General features: G+C 42.8%; 1 protein-coding gene across 5 annotated transcripts in view; it reads left to right on the top strand.

Moving 5' to 3' along the window:
• The first annotated feature begins 1629 nt into the window (after positions 1–1629).
• Positions 1630–19652, top strand: part of SGMS2 (sphingomyelin synthase 2) — a 91566-nt gene continuing 73543 nt past the window's right edge. For 3 of the 5 annotated variants that reach the window (XM_065907379.1, XM_065907375.1, XM_065907378.1), the window contains exon 1: positions 1630–1819. The gene's annotated coding sequence lies outside the window, so the exon portion shown is untranslated. Of the gene's footprint in view, positions 1820–1917; positions 2240–19652 lie in introns of those variants that run through there. The other 2 variants (XM_065907376.1, XM_065907377.1) reach the window with 1 other exon arrangement.

Raw genomic sequence — 19652 nt, 5'->3', positions numbered from 1 at the left:
ATTATATTATTACTTTTACTAGAGGATACTGAAGTGGTATAATAAAATCACTTAATTATTTATTTCACAGTATTTAAACTGAGACACAATAGTAATTACACATGCAAAAGCACCATTAAACAGTCTCCCATATATTCAGTGACCTTCGTATGACAAAGCTACAGAATTTACATCTGCAACAAGACACATAGGATGGCAGGCCTTCTTTTGAGCTTTTTCACTTTACCCATGTACATAGACCCCAAAGTCCACAACATTAGTTTTTGAGATCTGTAGAAAATCTTATTTAAACATATTTCTATAATGTCTGAATATTTGGGTCATAAAGTAGGGAATAGGTGGACTACTAATCAAACTTTGCCTGTGGCTACACATTTCAATCTAGTCCTTCTGTGTTATCAGTGGACAGGACGTGCAAGCCTCTGGTTACATCTGTGATTGTCTGTAAAATCTGTTGGTTTGAATTTCTATTTACTTTGCATCCTAGCAAACCAATCCATTTGCTAGTGCCTTCTGGGCAAAATGCCTGGGTTTTATTAAAAAAAAAAAAACCCAAATTCCTATTGAAAAGGAAACATAAGCCCAAGGAAAATAAATTTCGATTGTTGGTGTTTTCTTCTGGGGTTCTTACCTTTTTGTACCTTGAAATGTACATTTTCCACAACAGTGATGTTGAACTTCTGGTTAATTTCAGGAGCATTTTCATTTCAGGGAAACTCCACTAGTGACAACATCATACAGTTGTCTGTTTTGGGACTGTTATGCATGGTTTGCTTGTTTGGTTTTCTGTTACCATCCTGTTTAATTATCATAAACAGATGATTGTTTATCTCCACGATTTCTACACTGGCCACTAAGACATGCCTCTGGATTATTTTTGTTGATTATATGGAATCACCCATAAGCCACTGCAAATCCTAAACATAATTACCCTGTCCTAAAGTAAAAATTAACATAAAACATAGCTGTCAATTAAATTCAATAAAGATTTGGCCAAATTCCCTCTGATTTCATCCTACTTGGAATCTGAGGCAGTGATCGTTTACTCTGAAAACTGCCCAGCAGGTGTATGAATAGCAACTCCAAAAAATGCAGAGCCTTGACCGTTTTAAAGACGGCAACACCCCTGCTAAAAACATAACTGCTGAGTTCATCGAAGAAACCTCACCCAGTGCCTTGTGCTCCAAAAACCTGCGAAAAGCGCGGTGTTCAGCTGAGCAAAGACATACTCTTCCACTGTTTATTTTGGTTATTGTTTTTCATCCTTAACGAGAAGCAAATCAATTAACAGGACTTATGACACTGTAGTTAGTCACCTAAGGGAAAGTATTATTAGCCTCATTAACTTGGAGAATCCTTCCAGCTCACATCTAGAGTTAATCATCGTAGGGACCCACGACTAACCCTGCCGGGCGATCCTGTGACGTTCGGAAACCCCACCTCTTTGACCTAGGCCCGGGCAATACCCCGTGAGTAACCGCTGGTGCTCCAAGTCCACTCGCGCGGACAGGAAGCAGTTCCCGAAAAAGGCGAAGTGCGGGGGTGGGGGACGTCTTCCCGGCCCCACCCCTGAAAGTTGCAGGGAGTGGTACCCCAAGAACTTTGGCAGATCGTTCCGTGTCGCCGCTCAGGGAGGTCGGCTCCAGCTTTCCCTGCCTGAGCCAATCTGCCCAGCCTGCCAAGCCCCTCCTTCCCTGCACCTTTAAGGGCTAGGAGAAGAGAGAGTCGGCTGAGGTTCCCTTCTTAAGAAGTCGCACCGGTTTTTCGAGCTCCGCTCTGCGCCCGGGGAGCCGCGGCCGCGGGGAGCGGGCGCCGCCGAGTGAGTCACTGTTTGGAAATGGAGTGGGCGGGCAAGGGTGTGAGAGAATGAATGATGTCAGGAGCGCGCAGGGCGGCGGGCGGGGAGAGCGGGCCGCGGGGCCGCGGTAAACACGGAGCGCCGCGCAGCGGGCCGAGCGGGGAGACCCCGCCCTCGGCGCGCACGGAGCCTTCCTCGGCCGCCCGAGCCCGGCCGGTGCTGCAGCGCCGCCGAGAGCGGCCTCGGAGGCGGCAGCCGCGCGAGCGACCCGGAGAGCGGCTTGCCTGGTGGGCCGAGGCGGGAGAGGGCTCGACCCCCGAGCAAACTTTCCAGGGGCTTCAGCCGGGGGCGGCTGCGGCAGCCAGCTCCGGCCCCTAGCGGACCCCGGCCCGGGAGCTAGTGCCTCGGGCTGGGAAGGTCTGGAGCCCGGGCTGAGAGCGGGTAAGGAGCACCGGAGGGGCCGGGGAGGAGGATGGGCTGGAGAGCGGCGCGGCGCGGGGAAGGGAGGGTGGACTGCGAACGCGGACGTGGCTCTAATTCGGCCCCCGGTCGCCCCGCCCCAGGGCATCCTTCCTTGATTTTGCCTGGTAGGGGATGGACGTGTGTCTTCGTCTCCTTGCTCCGAGCGTTCTACTCATTCATTTGCAGTCATTGCGGGTAACTCGGTCCTGCCGGTGAAAGGACCCAGATTGAACCGTAGGTTGTCCAGAGCCACTCTGGAGGTCAGTGCTGAAGTTCCGGAGCTGGAGGAGGGACTGCCTTGAAGCTCTTTTGAGAGGCACTTACCGATGATGTGTGAACAGAAAGAGCCCAGGTCCGGGCTGCCCGCACTGAAACCTTTCAGCCTTCGGCATTCCAGAGTTTCTCCTCAGGAAAGGGAGGTCTGGTGCTTCAGCGCACGTAGGAGCGGACCTGCCTCCTACTTTGAGGTACGGATAGTTAATAGCCCGCGGCAACGCCTTAAAACAACTCTAATGTTAGCTTCTGTCATCTCTTTTTTATGTCAACCTTTACCATTCTGTTTCGTCTTCCTTGCTCTAATAAGACCATAAAATCGTTTTGACACGTACGTTAAATTTTTGAAGAGATTCAGTTGTTTAGTGTCTCTGGGTAGGCGTGGATTTTGAACTTTTCAAATCCTTGGTTTCACTCCTAGTCTCATCTGTTATCGGTGGGTTCTCAGTTACGTGAAACACTCTGAACCAGCAAAACGGGACTGTAACTACTTGAGAGGATAATAATGAGGATTAAAGCTCAGAAGACCTGTCATGATGTCTGGCATGAAGCCGACCTCAGCAAATTTTAACTGTTTATGGATAAATAGTGTGTTCCAGCTGGCATAGGTAATCATCCATTAATTTCCACAAAATTTCCCACTTATAGACCTGGTGGGCTGAGGTTTAGCGTGTGAAATCCTTTGGCGGGCTCCTCAGAGTGTGGTGACGTCTTCAGGAAGTTGAATGGTTCCTCGTGGACACCCTGAAGATTTGGTGTGTGTGTGTTAGTGGCCCAGTCTGTCCCGCTCTTGGCGACCTTATGGACTATAACCTGCCAGGCTCCTCGGTCCATGGAATTCTCCAGGCAAGAATACTGGAGTGGGTAGCATTCCTGCCCTGCGCCAAGGGATCTTCCTGACCCAGGAATCGAACCCAGGTCTCCGGCATTGCAGGTGGTTTTCAGGAAGTTACATGCTTCCTTGTGGATACCAGAAAGATTTGGGGTTCCCACACCGTATTAGGGAAACTGCCATTCACTCTTGAAACAGAGTCAGAGCAGTGGCTGAAAGTGACAAATGGAATTTGGAGTTAGATTGGATGTATGGAGAACTCTCTACTTTACCCTTAATTGTTTGTTTTTTTTTTTCTTAAAAAAAATAATCAGTACAAAAATATAGTCCTTTCCTTTCTTGCTTTGCTGCTTGTCTCACTTCACAATAGTCTTCTGGTTGAAATGTTGTGTTTTTTTTTTTAAACGAGTTAATGTTTAATTTGATTTCTCTAGTTTCAGTTTTAAGTAGAGCTGGTTGACTTATGAACATGGAGAGAAACACTTGGACACCTTTGGGTTATTGCCTCTCGTCCTCGGTTTCTCTTTTCACAGAATTTTATGAAAGTCTCTAGGAAATATTTGGAGGGATAGGAGCTTTTGTTCAGGTGTTATATTAAAAACATTTGTTTTTACCATATCTACACCAACTTTTAGGGTCAAAGGTCACAGGGAATCCTCCCCGCCCCCCCCACCCGTGATGGGTAAAGATCTGGTCATCAGAATTCAGAAGACCTAAGGCTATGTGAGTGGTAACTTACTGGCTGTGTTACTTTGAACAATTTACTTAAACTCTCTGGAATTCTTGTGGGACATTTAAATGAAATACAGGGAAAAAATAGAAATAATCTTACATCTATGAAAATTGACATTGGAATACAAATGAGAACTTTCTTTTCATGCTTAACCTTTATTCATTTCAAGAAGCTTTAAAAAGTTTGCAATTTATAACAATAGAAAACTATTACGATTGGTATTTTGACATCAGATATAGGAAGCTATGCACTTACTCTTTGTTTTGTTGCTAAGCCATGTCCGACTCTCTGCGACCCCATGGACTGTAACCTGCCAGGCTGCTCTGTCCATGGGATTTCCCAGGCAAGAATGCTGGAGTGGATCGCCATTTCCTTCTCCACAAATGAGAACTTTTTAGAGAAGTGATACTTTGAAGTGAGATGTTGTTTGTTTTCTTTTTAAAAAAGGAAGAATTACTGAGACTTCTGGACAGTTTCAGACTAGAGTAGCCTACTCACTTTTATCCAATTCCCCTGAAGCCTTCATCCTGAACTACAATTATCAGGTATTTGTTCAGTTGGTGAATGTTTAATGAGCAGCTGCTATATTCCAGCCACTGTGCTAGGTACTAGCAATGCTAAGATGAAGGAGGCACTGTAGCTGGCTTTCAGTCTGGTAGAAACAGCCCCTAAGCTTTGATTATGGAGAGGAAGAAAGAGTCAAAAAGGAGAGAGGTAGGGAATTGGAAGGAAATCAGAAGTGACTAGGCCATGATAGGCTGCCTCCCACTGATGATTTGAGGTCCATTGCTATCTAAAGTATGCTGAATTGGGGCTTATAAGCTATGAGGCTGAGCAATGTAAGTATGCTTTGCTTTACCCAGTAAAAATATTATAGACAAATTTAGCCCTTAAATAATTTTAAACATATCAGAGCAGACTTGTTTAAATGAAATCTGAGGGGTAAAATCGGTTCAACCAAGATTTACTTACTGTGAGGAAAGAAAGCACTGTTTTAAACTTTAAGAGAATAATCACTGTTGTGTGAATAGTATTTCAGTTTATTTTTCCTCATAAGTAGTATATAACTAAAAAAAAAATAGTATGTTACTTGTAGAGGTTTAAAAGTACCAGGTGATCAAATCAGCCACCACCCAGAAAATTCTTAGTGTTATATTCTTAAATCCTTTCTCACCTGTATTGTGCTTACTCTGAGCCAGGCAATGTGCCAGTTAGTGTGTACATTTAGGATCCCCTGTTATGCTCACCCTAGCCCTGTGAGTTAGGTGTGATTATGGAGGAAAAGGCTGATTTAGAGAAATTAACTTTCCTAAAGTTACACAGCTAGAAAATTATTCTCTACGGAATTCTTTACATACTGTTTTCTAACTTTTTTTAAAAATCCCCATCCAAATATGGATGCCTCTATATCACTAAAATATATGCTTAAACGACATCTATTATAGTTTTCAGTTGAATGACTGCATCTCAAGCCGTCCCCTATTGTTGGACAGTTAAGTTTCCAATTTTCACTATTTTAAACAGCTCTGCAGTAAATATTCTTCTGACTGTATCTGTGTGCAACTCATGATTATTTTAGTCATTTTGCATTTTGAAAAGTGAATTTTGATCTTTAATTTATGTGCCCTTCCCCCCGCCCCCCACCATATTCAGGATTAGAAAACTTGCTCCTTTCTCTTTAAACTTTGTTTTAATTTCTATGTTCCTTTAGTGTTTCTCATAAGATTTCAGCAATAGGATCAACATTCTCTGTGGAGCTGCACAATAGGTCCATAGCTCATTACACAAGGGATTTATCTGACGAAAATGGAACACAGAGGCTTTCTTAAAGAACTATTTGTGTTTGTATTATTGCTATTACACAGAAAGCTGAACTTCTTTTATGGGGAAATATAGCAGAATGGAACAGTACTGACTTTGCCAGATAGAAAAGAATTTTTAAAAAACATATTGACATATAGTTGATCAACAGTGTTGTGTTAATTTCTGCTCTACAGCAGAGTGACTAAGTTATACATATATATTCTTTTTCATATTCTTTTCCATTATGGTTTATCACAGTATGTTGAATATAGGTTTCTGTGCTATATAGCAGGACCTTATTGTCTATCTGTCCTATACGTAATAAATTGCGCTGTTAATCCCAAACTCCTAATCCTTCCTTTTCCTACTCTACCTCCTTCCATGGCAACCACAAATCTGTAATTTATGTCTTTGAGTCTGTTTCTGTTTTGTAGATATGTTCGTTTGCATCTTGTTTTAGATTCTACATATAAGTGGTATCATATGGTGTTTGTCTTTCTCTTTCTGACTTTTTTGCTTAGTATGATAATCTCTAGGTTCATCTCTGTTGCTGCAAATAGTGTTATTTCATTCTTTCTATAGCTGAGTAATATTCCACTGTAAATATGTGTCACATCTTTAGCCACTCCATTTAGGTTGTTTCCATGTCTTGGCTGTTGTAAATAGTGCTGCAGTGAGTGTGTATCTCAGAAAAGAAATTCAGGTTCTACACGTATTTCAGAAAAGAAATTCTGCTTCTACAATTTACATCATTGGTACTTAGTAGGATAGGCAGATTACGTTTTGCAGATATTACATTAGGCAGATTTATCACCAGGTTTAGAATAAGCTCTTTCATTTTTAAATAAGTCATCTTTAATGAAAATCTTAGAGACTTCCCTGGTGGTCAAGTGGTTAAGACTCCCTGCTTCCAATGCAGAGGGTACAAGTTTGATCCCTGTTTGGGGAGTTAAGATCCCACATGCTGGGTGGCCAAAAAAAGAAAATCCTAGACATTTGTTCTTTGATCTCTTAAAAAGTGTATCATTGCTAAGACATTTTCCAGTTGATTTAATCCAAGTGCCCCTCCCCCCAAAAAAAACCTATTAGCTAGCTTTTATTATAGGTATAAAGCATATGTTCATTTAAATATTTCTCAAATTTTATTATAATATCATACTGTCTTTGCTACTCTCAGTCATGCTTTTTCTTTTGGGTGTATATTTGCATATCCAGTGCACATTACCTTATCCTCATGATTTTGATAAAGGATGTTGGAAAATGAGTAGTATTCAATTCAGCCTTTTTATATAGAAACTCAGATCAGTTCAATTTATTAATTCCAACAATAATTATTAATTCAAAGCAGAATTTAAAGAAACAGCTAATAAAATTACAGTATAAATAGGATACTCAATTATTTGATGATTGGTTTTCCCTACTCTAACACCCTATATGATCATTTGCTTGCAGTTTAAAGTTCAGCCTCAGAATTTTGTGTCTTTAGCTTGATAGCGTCACTTGAAACTTTCAAACAAACTTGCACATGTTCTTAGTTTCTTTTTTAAAGCAACATTAGCTGGATTGAGTGTTTGTCTTATGTTTATATGTTTTCTTTCAGGGAATCCCTTGTACTCTTTAAAAAGAGTAAAGCCACATAATAAAAGTGTTAAGGGGAGGGCATAAAAGGAGATGAAAGATAATTTTGAAGCCAAAGTGTCACAAAAGACAGCGAGTTACTAAAAGTCAAATGCGGTACAGACTGGAGACCCCCTTCAGGTCAGTGTGTCTCCGCCTGCTCGCGCCTGTGTGAGCTTCATTTCGCTGCCGCTGTTCTGTCACTAAGGAGTGTCGAATTCTTTGTGGCCCTGTGGATGCAGCACACCGGGTTCCTCTGTCCTCTGTCTCCCAGAGTTTGCTCAGATTCGTGTCCATTGAGCTGGTGATGCTCTGCAACCATCTCATCCTCTGCCACCCCCTTCTTGTTTTGCCTTTCATCTTTCTTAGCATCAGGGTTTTTTCCTATGAGCTAGCTTTTTGCATCAGGTGGCCAAAGTATTGGAGCTTCAGCTTCAACAACAGTCCTTCCAACGAAGGAGCTTCATTTAGGGTGGAAAGGGAGATACCCAAATGTTAGGGCTTGGCCTCAGGCAAAATTGTGAAACTGAGCTGAAATACTCCCTCTAGGATATCCTTAACTCTAAGTTTACCTGACAGGACTTGCTTACACAAGAAAGTGCTTGATAAATACCTGTATAAGGGCAAATTGCAGTCCAATTGAAACCGTGGACCTGGAGACATCATATTTATGAAAAACTAGGACTGATTCAAAATTGGGAAAAGAGTATACGTCAAGGCTATATATTGTCACCCTGCTTATTTAATTTAAATGCAGAGTACATCATGTGAAATGCCAGGCTGGATGAAGCACAAGCTGGAATCAAGATTTCTGGGAGAAATAATCAACAACCTCAGATATGCAGATGATAACATTCTAATGGCAGAAAGTGAAGAGGAACTAAAGAGACTCTTGATGAGGGTGAAAGAGGAGACTGAAAAAGCTGACTTCAAACTCAACAATCAAAAAACTAACATCCTGGCATCCGGTCCCATCAATTCATGGCAAATAGATGGAGAAAAAGTAGAAACTGACAGACTTTATTTTCTTGGGCTCTAAAATCACTGTGGATGGTGACTGAAGTCATGAAATTAAAAGACACCTGCTCCTTGGAAGAAAAGCTATGACAAACCTAGACAGTGTATTAAAAAGCAGAGACATTACTTTGCCAACAAAGGTTTGTATAGTCAAAGATATGGTAGTCATGTATGAATGTGAAAGTTGGACCATGAAGAAAGCTGAGCACTGACGAATTAATGCTTTTGAATTGCGGTGCTGGAGAAACTCTTTGAGAATCCCTTGGACACAAAGGAGATCAAACCAGTCAATCCTAATGGAAATCAACCCTGAATATTCATTGGAAGGACTGATGCTGAAGCTCCAATACTTTGGCCACCTGATATGAAGAGCCAACTCATTGGAAAAGACTCTGATGCCGGGAAAGAATGAGGGTAGGAGGAGAAGGGGGTTACAGAGGATGAGATGGTTGGATGGCATCACTGACTCAATGGACATGAGTTTGAGCAAGGTCCAGGAGATAGTGAAGGACAGGGAAGCCCGACATACTGTAGTCCATGGGGTTGCAAAGAGTTGGACATGACTTGGTGACTGAGCAACCACAACAGGAGATGAGTATCAACTCTAGAATTTAATCACCTCTTTTTTGGTTTTGTTTTATTTATTTCTTTATGACTGCCCTGAGTCTTTGTTGCTACGTGCGGGCTTTCTCTGGTTGCTGTAAGTGGGGCTACTCTCTAGTTGCGGTGCCTGGGCTTTTCTTTGTGGTGATTTCTCTTATTGTGGAGTACAGGCTCTAGGCAAGTGGGCTTTAGTAGTTGCGACTCACAGGCTCTTGGAGTTCAAGCTCAGCAGTTGTGGCTCACGGGCTTACTTGCTCCTCCGAGGGTGGGACCTTCCTGGACCAGGGATCTAGCCCTTGTCCCCTGCATTGGGAGGTGAATTCTTAACCACTGGACCACTGGGGAAGTCCCTTTAATCACCTCTTTTCAATTAAGATGATTAGAAATGCAAAATACTCGATGAGTCAAACTTTGGAAAAAAAACTTTCCCATAAATGGGGGGACTCGAGGGAGGAGTTGTCCTGGAGATGGGAAAACAGATATGGAAAGAAGGATGCAGATGTGCCAAAGGCGGATTTTGTGTCCCTTGGGAAGACATACCTAATCCCAAGGCTTGCTGGGATTCAGCTCCTGCTGTTGAAACTGGGATCTCATGTGATCCTGGAGGATCTGGCCTCCCAGGAGTGAAAATGCATGCTAGGGGCCTCTCTGACCTGCTCAGCTGATGAGAACCATCCTAGGAAGCACCTCTTAACATGAACCCCTCCCAGATGGGCTAAGGATACTTTTCCTTACCTGGGAGTACTTTAAGTAGGTAGTCTGATCTGACTAGAGAAAGTTGGAAGGAATGAGTTTTCCTTTAGGGGTAGGAAAAAGTGTTAATGAATAAGTGGTTTTGGATCAGGCATCACTTAGCTAACTGGGTTGCCAGGGACCTCTAGGTAGCAGACCACCTCCAGTGAGAAGTGAAGGCCTTTTAGGAAAAGCCTGGCAGCAGTAGCTGAAAATGAAGGTCAACCTTTAAGACAGAGAGATGCCCAATGCTGACCTAGACAGCACATTAAAAAGCAGAGACATTACTTTGCCAACAAAGGTTCATCTAGTCAAGGCTATGGTTTTTCCAGTAGTCATGTATGGATATGAGAGTTGGACTATAAAGAAAGCTGAACGCCAAAGAATTGATGCTTTTGAACTGTGGTGTTGGAGAAGACTCTTGAGCATCCCTTGAACTACAAGGAGATCCAACCAGTCCATCCTAAAGGAAATCAGTCCTGGGTGTTCATTGGAAGGACTGATGTTGAAGCTGAAACTCCAATACTTTGGCCACCTGATGTGAAAAGCTGACTCATTTGAAAAGAACCTGATACTAGGAAAGATTGAAGGCGGGGGAAGAAGGGGACGACAGAGGATGAGATGGTTGGATGGCATTACTGACTCAACGGACATGAGTTTGGGTAAACTCCGGGAGTTGGTGATGGACAGGGAGGCCTGGAGTGCTGCAGTCCATGGAGTTGCAAAGAGTCGGACATGACTGAGTGACTGAACTGAACTGAACAAGTTAGTTCTCTGAGTTTCACCAGACACAGAAGCCGGAGATGGTACAGTAAAATAGTGATGGTTAAATAGTGGTGAGTACTCTTGAGTTAGGTTCTAGCGAAGATTAAATCACATTCTCTATTTTCAGGCAGCTGTGCACAATAAAAATTGTATTATCTCCACTGTGGAAATAGGGAAACAATTTAGAAAGGTTAATGTGCTTGAGGCTGGGAAGCTGGTAGGACGAGGGGCAGGACCCGCTGATTCTCATGCCCACGCTCTGCCCAGTAATCCCCCTGGGTGTTCTGTAATCTCTCTACCAGCTTTGGAGATACAACAGGTTTGAGATTTGAGGGGATTTAGTTTGATATGTGGTTGTATGTCTACCACCCCATCTCCTAGACTGTTTCTCTGGTCTGTGCTGCCTTCAGGCCATGAAGTAACGCCAGAGAGACGAAGGCCCCGTAGGGTTACTCAGGCCAGCTTTGATTTATGACCCAGAAACACCCCTTACCATTAGGTGACTATGAGCAACTTCCAGCGATGAATCTCCATTTCCTGGCTGTGAAATGGGACTAAGATAGTATTTACTTCCTGAGGTAACTATGAATCATACTACTTTATAAAGTGCGTAAAACACTGAGGATAATGCTCGGTTCTTTGTCAATATTTGGTGTCTCAGACATCACTTTTTGCATATAGACTCTATTTCTCACTTTTAAAACAAAGGATTCATTCCTGTTGTCTCAAGGATCAAATTGTTTCTCATTATTTCTCATGAAGTTAACATGTTTTTAGGTAATGGAATGACCATTTGTCACATCTCACCTCTAATGTAGGGTCTGGGTCCTATCTCTCACCCTCTCCTCTTCCTTTTTTTGGGGGTTAAAATAAAAATTTTTAAATTGATCATGCATTGCCGTTGCATTCAAGAACTTTCATAAGAAGTGTATAGCGTCAGCTGTGAACGCTGAAAAGCCTTCCAAGCTGCCATCACAATATGCCAGCCCTCTGAGCAGATGCTGGTAGCAATGGTGAGCACAACACCACTGTCCCTCAGAGCTCAGCCTTCTGAGGAGTATTGTACCATGAGCACCACTGTCCCAGAAAGTGCCAAGGCCATTAAGGATCACAGACCCTACTGTCCTCCCTGGACAGTATGCTGGGCATCTTTCTTTAGGAGGCCCTGAGACGGCTTATCTAACACAGCTGCTACTGTTTTCTGAGATTTGTATTCTTTAACCATCCAGTTATGACTGCCCCAGTAGTTGCTTCCAAACTTTAGTATCAGCAAAGGGCACTTTTTTTTTTCTGTTAAATTAACATCTGTGTGTGTGTGTGTGTGTGTGTGTGTGTGTGTGTGTATAAAAGTTTTATAAGCAGCAAGCAGGAACATTTACAACATTTACAGTTTTATTTTCCAAATACTTAAAGTGCTCACTATGTCCCAGGATTTGCTTTGAACACTTAGAACTCGTCTTCATCTGTTCCTCCTTCAACACTCTGAGACAGGTGTTATTACCCCCATTTTAAGAATCCTCTTTTGAGACACAGTAGGCAAGTCTTTTGTAGGCAAGTTACTTGCCTACAGTCACACAGCTGGTATGAAGCAAGCCTGGGTCTTGAACGTGGACAGTTTGGCTGTGGTGTCTAAGCATCACACTGTCGCTTGTAGAAATCTAGCATGTATCTCACACTTCGGGTCTAATTTTGTCCTTGCACATGCAGTTTTAGCAAAGGAACATCACACCTGTCCATACATGCTATCAACTCCTTATGATTTACCATGTAGAGGGCTATAGCTAGGTCATACATTTGTATCGCTATTGAAATATGTTGATGATATGGTATCATCAAACTTTTCTGTATAAGCTTGTGAGAGCTCAATCAGGTTGGGTGTTTTGTCTGGAAAAGCAGCAGTGAATTCTTTCTCCCAGTCCCCTGATCAGTACACTCAACTGAACCTATTCCTGCTGCTTTTTAAATTTTTTTAAATTTTTTTAAATTTTTTTTATTTTTCAGTGGGTTTTGTCATACATTGATGTGAATCAGCCTTCCTGCTGCTTTAATATAACTTATTTTAAGTTTTAGGCTTTCACTTATTGTAAATTTAAATATTTAAAAGAATCCTTATTGTAAGAGAATAGCTTGAACATGTGAGGTTTCTTTAAATGTTTGCTGATTACTCTTGGACAAGGTGGCAGGCAGAATAGTGGTACCCCAAAGATGTTCACATCCAAACCCCCTGAAACGATGAATCTGTTATGTTACTTGGCTAGGAGGGATTAAGGTTGCTAATCAGCAGACAGGATACAGAGACTATTCTGGGTTATCTGGGGAGACCCAATGTAATCACAAGGGTCCTTGTAAGTGGAAAAGGGAAGGAGAAGAGTCAGAATCAGAGGGTTGGCACCATTAGAAAAACCTGAACAGCTATTGCCAACTTTGAAGATGTAAGGGGCCATGGACCAAGGGAAGCACGTGATCTCTAAGAAGCTGGAAAGGCTAGGAAATGGATTCTCCCCCAGGGCCTCCAGAAAGGAGCACAGTCCTGCTGACATTTAAGTGTTAACCCACTGAGTCCCCTTTTGGACTTCTGATTTCTCAAACTGTAAGAGAAGAAATTTGAATTATTTTAAGCCAGTGAATTTATAGTAACTTATGCAGCAGCAGCAGGAAACTGATAATACAGACAGTTACTGGAACAATCAGTGCTTTGATTTTTTTCCCTTTATGCCAGTCCTGTGAGAGAGCTGCTTAATCTCACGACTTATTGTATGGACAGGTCAGGTATAGCAGTGTTTGTACTTCGGAGGTTGTTTTAGTTTGCATGTAAACTGAACCACTTTAGGGCAGAGGGACTTAGCTTTCGATAATTCCATGCATTTGTATATTGTATACAAGTGAATGAACTTTCCAGGTGGCTCAGTGGGTAAAGAACCTGCCTGAAATACAGGAGTTGCCAGAGATATGGGTTTGATCCCTGGGTTGGGAAGATCCCCAGGAGGAGGGCAGGGCAACCCACTCCAGTATTCTTGCCTAGAGAATCCCATGGACAGAGGAGCCTGGCGGGCTACAGTCCATAGGTCTCAAAGAGTCAGACACGATTGAGCAACTGAACACAGCACAGCACACAAATATATACTGTCCACTTTAAAAGACCGTATCAAGGTTTCAGCAAAACAAGAAAAGAAGTCGTCTTGATTCCAGAGCAAGTCGAGCCTCTTAGCCTTTCTTCAGATTTGCCTAACAGAAATGTGGCTCTGCACCCCACATTGCCATGCATTTGTTTGGGGTAAGATGATGGTCCGCATATGATGCTGGTGATGGATGTGGGCATTATTGCTTGAGTTTTGACTCCAGATTTCTTTTATTTTAGTTTAGTTTTTTTATTGAGGTATAGTATATTATTTTCAGGTATATAATGTAGTGATTCAGATTTTTTATGGATTATACTCCATTTATAGTAATTATAAAGTATTGACTGTATCCCCTGTTCAGTTCAGTCACTCAGTCGTGTCCGACTCTTTGTGACACCATGAACTGCAGCACGCCAGGCCTCCCTGTCCATCACCAACTCCCGGAGTCCACCCAAACCCATGTCCATTGAGTTGGTGACGCCATCCAACCATCTCATCCTCTGTTGTCCCCTTCTCCTCCTGCCCCCAATCCCTCCCAGCATCAGGGTCTTTTCCATTGAGTCAACTCTTAGCATCAGGTGGCCAAAGTATTGGAGTTTCAGCTCCAACCTCAGTCCTATCAATGAACACCTAGCACTGATCTCCTTTAGGATGGACTGGTTGGACCTCCTTGCGATCCAAGGGACTCTCAAGAGTCTTCTCCAACACCACAGCTCAAAAGCATCAATTCTTCAGTGCTCAGCTTTCTTTATAGTCCAACTCTCACATCCATACATGACCATTGGAAAAACCATAGCCTTGACTAGATGGACCTTTGTCGGCAAAGTAATGTCTCTGCTTTTCAATATGCTATCTATGTTGGTTGTAAGTTTCCTTCCAAGGAGTAAGCATCTTTTAATTTCATGGCTGCAGTCACCATCTGCAGTGATTTTGGAGCCCAGAAAAATAAAGTCAGCCACTGTTTCCACTGTTTCCCCATCTATTTACCATGAAGTGATGGGACCAGATGCCATGATCTTAGTTTTCTGAATGTTGAGCTTTAAACCAACTTTTTCACTTTCCTCTTTCACTTTCATCAACAGGCTTTTTAGTTCCTCTTCACTTTCTGCCATAAGGGTGGTGTCATCTGCATATCTGAGGTTATTGATATTTCTCCCTGCAAACTTGATTCCAGCTTGTGCTTCCTCCAGCCCAGCATTTCTCATGATGTACTCTGCACTACTCCTTTTCCTATTTGGAACCAATCTGTTGTTCCTTGTCCAGTTCTAACTGTTGCTTCCTGACCTGCATACAGGTTTCTTAAGAGATCCCCTGTGCTATACAATATACCCTTGCATGTGTGAATGCTTAGTCGCTTCAGTCGTGTCTGACTATTTGTGACCCCTGGACCTTAGTCTGTCAGGCTCCTCTGTCCATGGGATTCTCCAGGCAGGAATACTGGAGTGGGTTGCCATGTACTTCTCCAGGGGATCTTTCCGACCCAGGGATCGAACACGTGCAATGCAGTCATATTATTTACTGCTGAGCCACTGGGGAAGCCACAACATATCCTTATAGCTTTTTTATTGTATACGTAATAGCTTGTGTTTCTTAGTCCCCTATCCCTATCTTGCTCCTTCTCTCTCCCCACTGGTAACCGTTAGTTTATTCTTTATATCTGTGAGCCTGTTTCTTTTTTGTTTGTTTTTTTTTTTTGCTAGTTTGTTTTTTTAGATTCCATATATAAGTAATAACATAAAAGATTGGTCTTTTTCTGTCCAACCTATTTCGCTAAGCATAATATATCCTCCAGGTCCATCTGTGTTGTTGTAGATGGCAAAATTTCCTTCTTTTTATCTCTGAGTAATGTTCTGTCGTACGTACATTATCTCACCTCTTTATCCATTTGTCTATTGATAGGCGCTTGAGTTGCCTCTATATCTTGCCCATTGTAAATAATGCTGCTATGAATATTGGGCTCCCTGTATCCTTTCACATTAGTGTTTTCATTTTCAAATATATACCCAGGAGTGGGATGGCTGGATTGTATTTTAGCTTTATTTTTACTTTTTTGAGGATCTTCCATGTTGTTTTCCACAGTGGCTGTCCCAATTTACATTCCCACCAGCAGTGTGTAAGTGTTCCTTTTTCTTCATATCTTCACCAACATTTGTGGTCTTTTTGATAATAGTCATTCTGACAGATGTAGTAAGTACCTAGAGGGTTGTAGACCCTGGAGTAGACAGTATCTTGGAATCAGCATGTCCATTATGGAAATTTAAAATAACAAGAATTATCATAATGAATGGGGTTAGTTTGGGGGTTTTGTTTTTTAAGGAATCCTCCAGTAACAGTCTTACATTGTGATTTGGAGACAGCTTGCATCAGTTAAGGATTGCCCTTTTGTGCAAAGTGGAAATAGCACCAGTGTAAGAACTAAAATCTTGGGAATCTTCCTGCTTAAGAAATGAAATAAGGGATAATAAAGGATTTCTGGTCATTTTAAAGAAATATGGGTGACCATTACCTAGATGATGTTATCTATATCTATAGCAGTTTCTTTGCGACCCCATGGACTGCAGCCTGCCAGGGTCCCCTGTCCATGGAATTCTGCAGGCAAGATCCTGGAATCGATTACCATTCCCTTCTGCAGAGGATCTTCCTGACCCAGGGATCGAACCCAGATCTCCTGCATTGCAGGCAGATTCTTTACCATCTGAGCCACCAGGGAAGCCTCTCTCCCAGAGGGAATAGACTGTGTCGTGTAGAAGTAGAAAAAAATTGGAAACTGTTAGAACCATGGAGATGGGATATTTGGAGCCACTTTGCTAAGAACACATTTTATTTAACCAACATATTAAACTGTTATCATATTTAATATTAATGTAAACATTCTTGACATTTTGACTTTCTTTCTAAATCTGCAAAAAATCCGGTGTGTATTCTGTACTGACGGCACCTCTGAACTGAAGATTGGCCATACTTCACGTGCTCAGGAGTCACGTGGGCTTAGTGGCTGCTTTGCCAGGCACTGAAGCTCTGACCAGCCTTATCCTTAAGGAACAATACCCTGCATGAACCTGAGGTTATTCTTAGAACATCCCTTAATAGGTGTCATCCGTGACTTCGGTGTGTTGTGTTTTATAAACTGAATTATATCCTGGCGTAACTAGAGAAAACTGGTTCTGGTTCCTGTTGCAAGAATGAATGAACAGGCTGAACGTTACAGTGAAATATCTCTCTAAGGTTATCTGTAATATAAATTTATGAATATCAGTGCCAGTGGTGTGCCTCGGCCTATAAATGAAATATTTAGATTATTAGATTCATGTGTATAGAAAGGATGGCTGCTCATATATACCTTTGTGAGCTGTGATAAGTGGGATGTGGTGGTATCTGCCCTGGTCTTCACTCTTTCCTTGCCCTGTTTATATGCATGATGTTGCTTACTAATTTGTGTTCTTGTTCAGTTGCTTATTGTGACAATTTAGGAAGCAAGGCCACTCTAAAGCCTAGATCAGAGAAATCATTACTTGATATCAAATATCAGTCTGCCAGGAATAGATAAGATTAGACTGTAAGAGGACTCAGGTGCAGTATGAGAAGGAGAGAAGAAGAGAGAGAGGGATAAGAAGCGAGAGGTTGGTGCGGGGAGAGAAGCAAGGAGCGAGGGAGGAAGGAAGGAAGGAGAGAGTACAGTTCGTGCAGGAAAATCACCTAAATGCAGAGGAAGGAAATCATGATGGATGATTTTGTGGCAAAAAATTCCCCCAGCCACTGGGCAAACTGATGCTCTCACTGAGGTCTCAAGATAGGTTGCTTTGGATTTCATGAATATATTGACTTTATCAAATACCTATACTAAACAGGTAGCTGAGACTAGACCCAAGCCCGCCTCGGTTCCTTCTGAAATTGATTAATGCATCCAACACTATTTTTGAATTTTTGCTGTTTGCTAGACTTTATTCTTGATTCTAGATTCAGTGAGCAATAGATCATCAAAGTTTCTACCCTTAACAGAGATTGTATGAGTTTATGTGTTGAGAGAGGGAAAAAGTGCTGAAAAGAGAGGTTGAGCAGATGATAAGCAAGTAAAACTAACAAACAAGATCAGTTCAGACTTGGACCAGTTCTTTCAAGGAGATATGCTGAGCGTGACGGGGTGACTGGGGAATCCTACCTGAGCACGGTCAGGAAAGTTTTGTTAAAGAGGTTGAACTTGCACTGGAGATGTGAAGGATGAGAAGGAGCCAGCAGAGGGAACAGGGTAAGTGCTTGGTTATGCAAGGGAAGGCAGGGAGGCCAGTCTGGCCACAGTGTCTGAGCAGGGAGGAGTGAGAAAGAAGGTGCCCAGGCAGGCAGGACCCGGTGAGGAGGGGCGTGTGTGCTAAGTCGCTCCAGTCTGTGTCCACCTCTTTGTGACCCCAGGGGCCATAGCCCGCCAGATTCCTCTGCCCATGGGATTCTCCAGGCATGAATACTGGAGCAGGTTGCATACCCTCCTCCAGGGGATCTTCCCAACCCAAGGATCGAACCTGTGTCTCTTATCTCCTGCTTTGAGAGGCGAGTTCTTTGCCACTAATGCCACCTGGGAAGCCCAACTTTGTAAATGCAACAAGTTTTACTCCAAATGCAATGAGAAAGCATTGTATAGTGATCTAAGAAGGAGAGGCAGGGAATTCTCTGGCGGTCAAGTGGCTACTACTTCGAGCTCCCAATGCTGGGGGCCCAGGTTCAATCCCTTGTTAGGGAACTAGATCCCATAGTCTGCAACTAAGAGTCCACATGCTGCAGCTGAAGACCCGCATGGTATGCTGCAATGAGGATTGAAGCTCCTGCGTGCTGCAACTAAGACCTTGCACAGCCAAATCCATAAGTATTTTTTTTAAAAGAAGGAGAGACGCATGACCCAATGTGGGCTGGAGCTGTGTGGTGGTATTAGAAATGGAGAGCAGTGGATGGATTTGAGAGGTTTGGAGACAGAATTGACAAGATTGGATAGGCTTGGATGGGTGAAATGACAGAGTAGGAGAAATCAAGGACAAATCCTGTTTTTTTTTCGCTGGGGGGTGGGGTGGGGTTGTAGCGAATAGGGTTCTATTTTGGTCAGCTAGTTGCCCAGTTGACATCCTAATGGAGAGAGTTGTCAAACAACCAGCAGTGATTCTGAAAACTGTGTTCAGGGACAAGATCATGGCCAGCGGTGTGTCAGATCTGTGTCAGCAGAGGAGTGCTGTATAAAGTGTTGGGAAGTCTAGAGTCACCTGGGGAGATTTTGGAGGCCAAGAAAAGAGGCAGAGATTAGGCCCTGCAGACTAACAGAGTTAATAAATAGATCAAGTAGGGGGAGACCTGGGAGTAACCAGCGAGGTAGGCGGAGGACCAAAAAGGCAGCGTTCCAGATGCCAACAAAATTGAGTGTGTAAAGCAGGATGGAGTAATCAGTTCTGTTCTGAGTTCTCGAGCTGAGTAAGATGAGAACACAGTGTTCATTGGGTTTTACAATGTGGAGGATTCCTTTATGTGGTGATCTTGTTGGACATTTTAGAGGACTGATTTCAAGCACAAGTGCCTTGATCTCCAGCCTCCCCCTCACTCTTTCCTCACTCTTTCCCTTCTCCCCATCACCCTCATGGGCTAGGTGTCCCCTCTTTGTTCCAGAAGAGTCAGGCCTTTCTCTGTCACTGGCCAACCATACTGTAATATGATTTTCTGCTGGAACTATTTCTTCCAGACTGAGCTCCTCAGGAGCAAAATTTTCATTTCTTTTTTTTTTTTTTTTAATTTCCTAGCATGATGTAGGCACTCAACACATGGTTTCTAAATTAATGGGTATTCTCCAATACCCCTTTTTTGCCTGCATTATTTACTCCTGCATTGTGTCAGGCAGAAGCCGGCAAAGAGCCCAGGTTTCCTGAT

Source organism: Muntiacus reevesi, chromosome 16 (genome assembly GCF_963930625.1).
Source record: "Muntiacus reevesi chromosome 16, mMunRee1.1, whole genome shotgun sequence".
NCBI lineage: Eukaryota > Metazoa > Chordata > Mammalia > Artiodactyla > Cervidae > Muntiacus > Muntiacus reevesi.
Note: the sequence above shows the minus strand (reverse complement) of the source record. Positions and strands in the feature narration are given on the sequence as shown.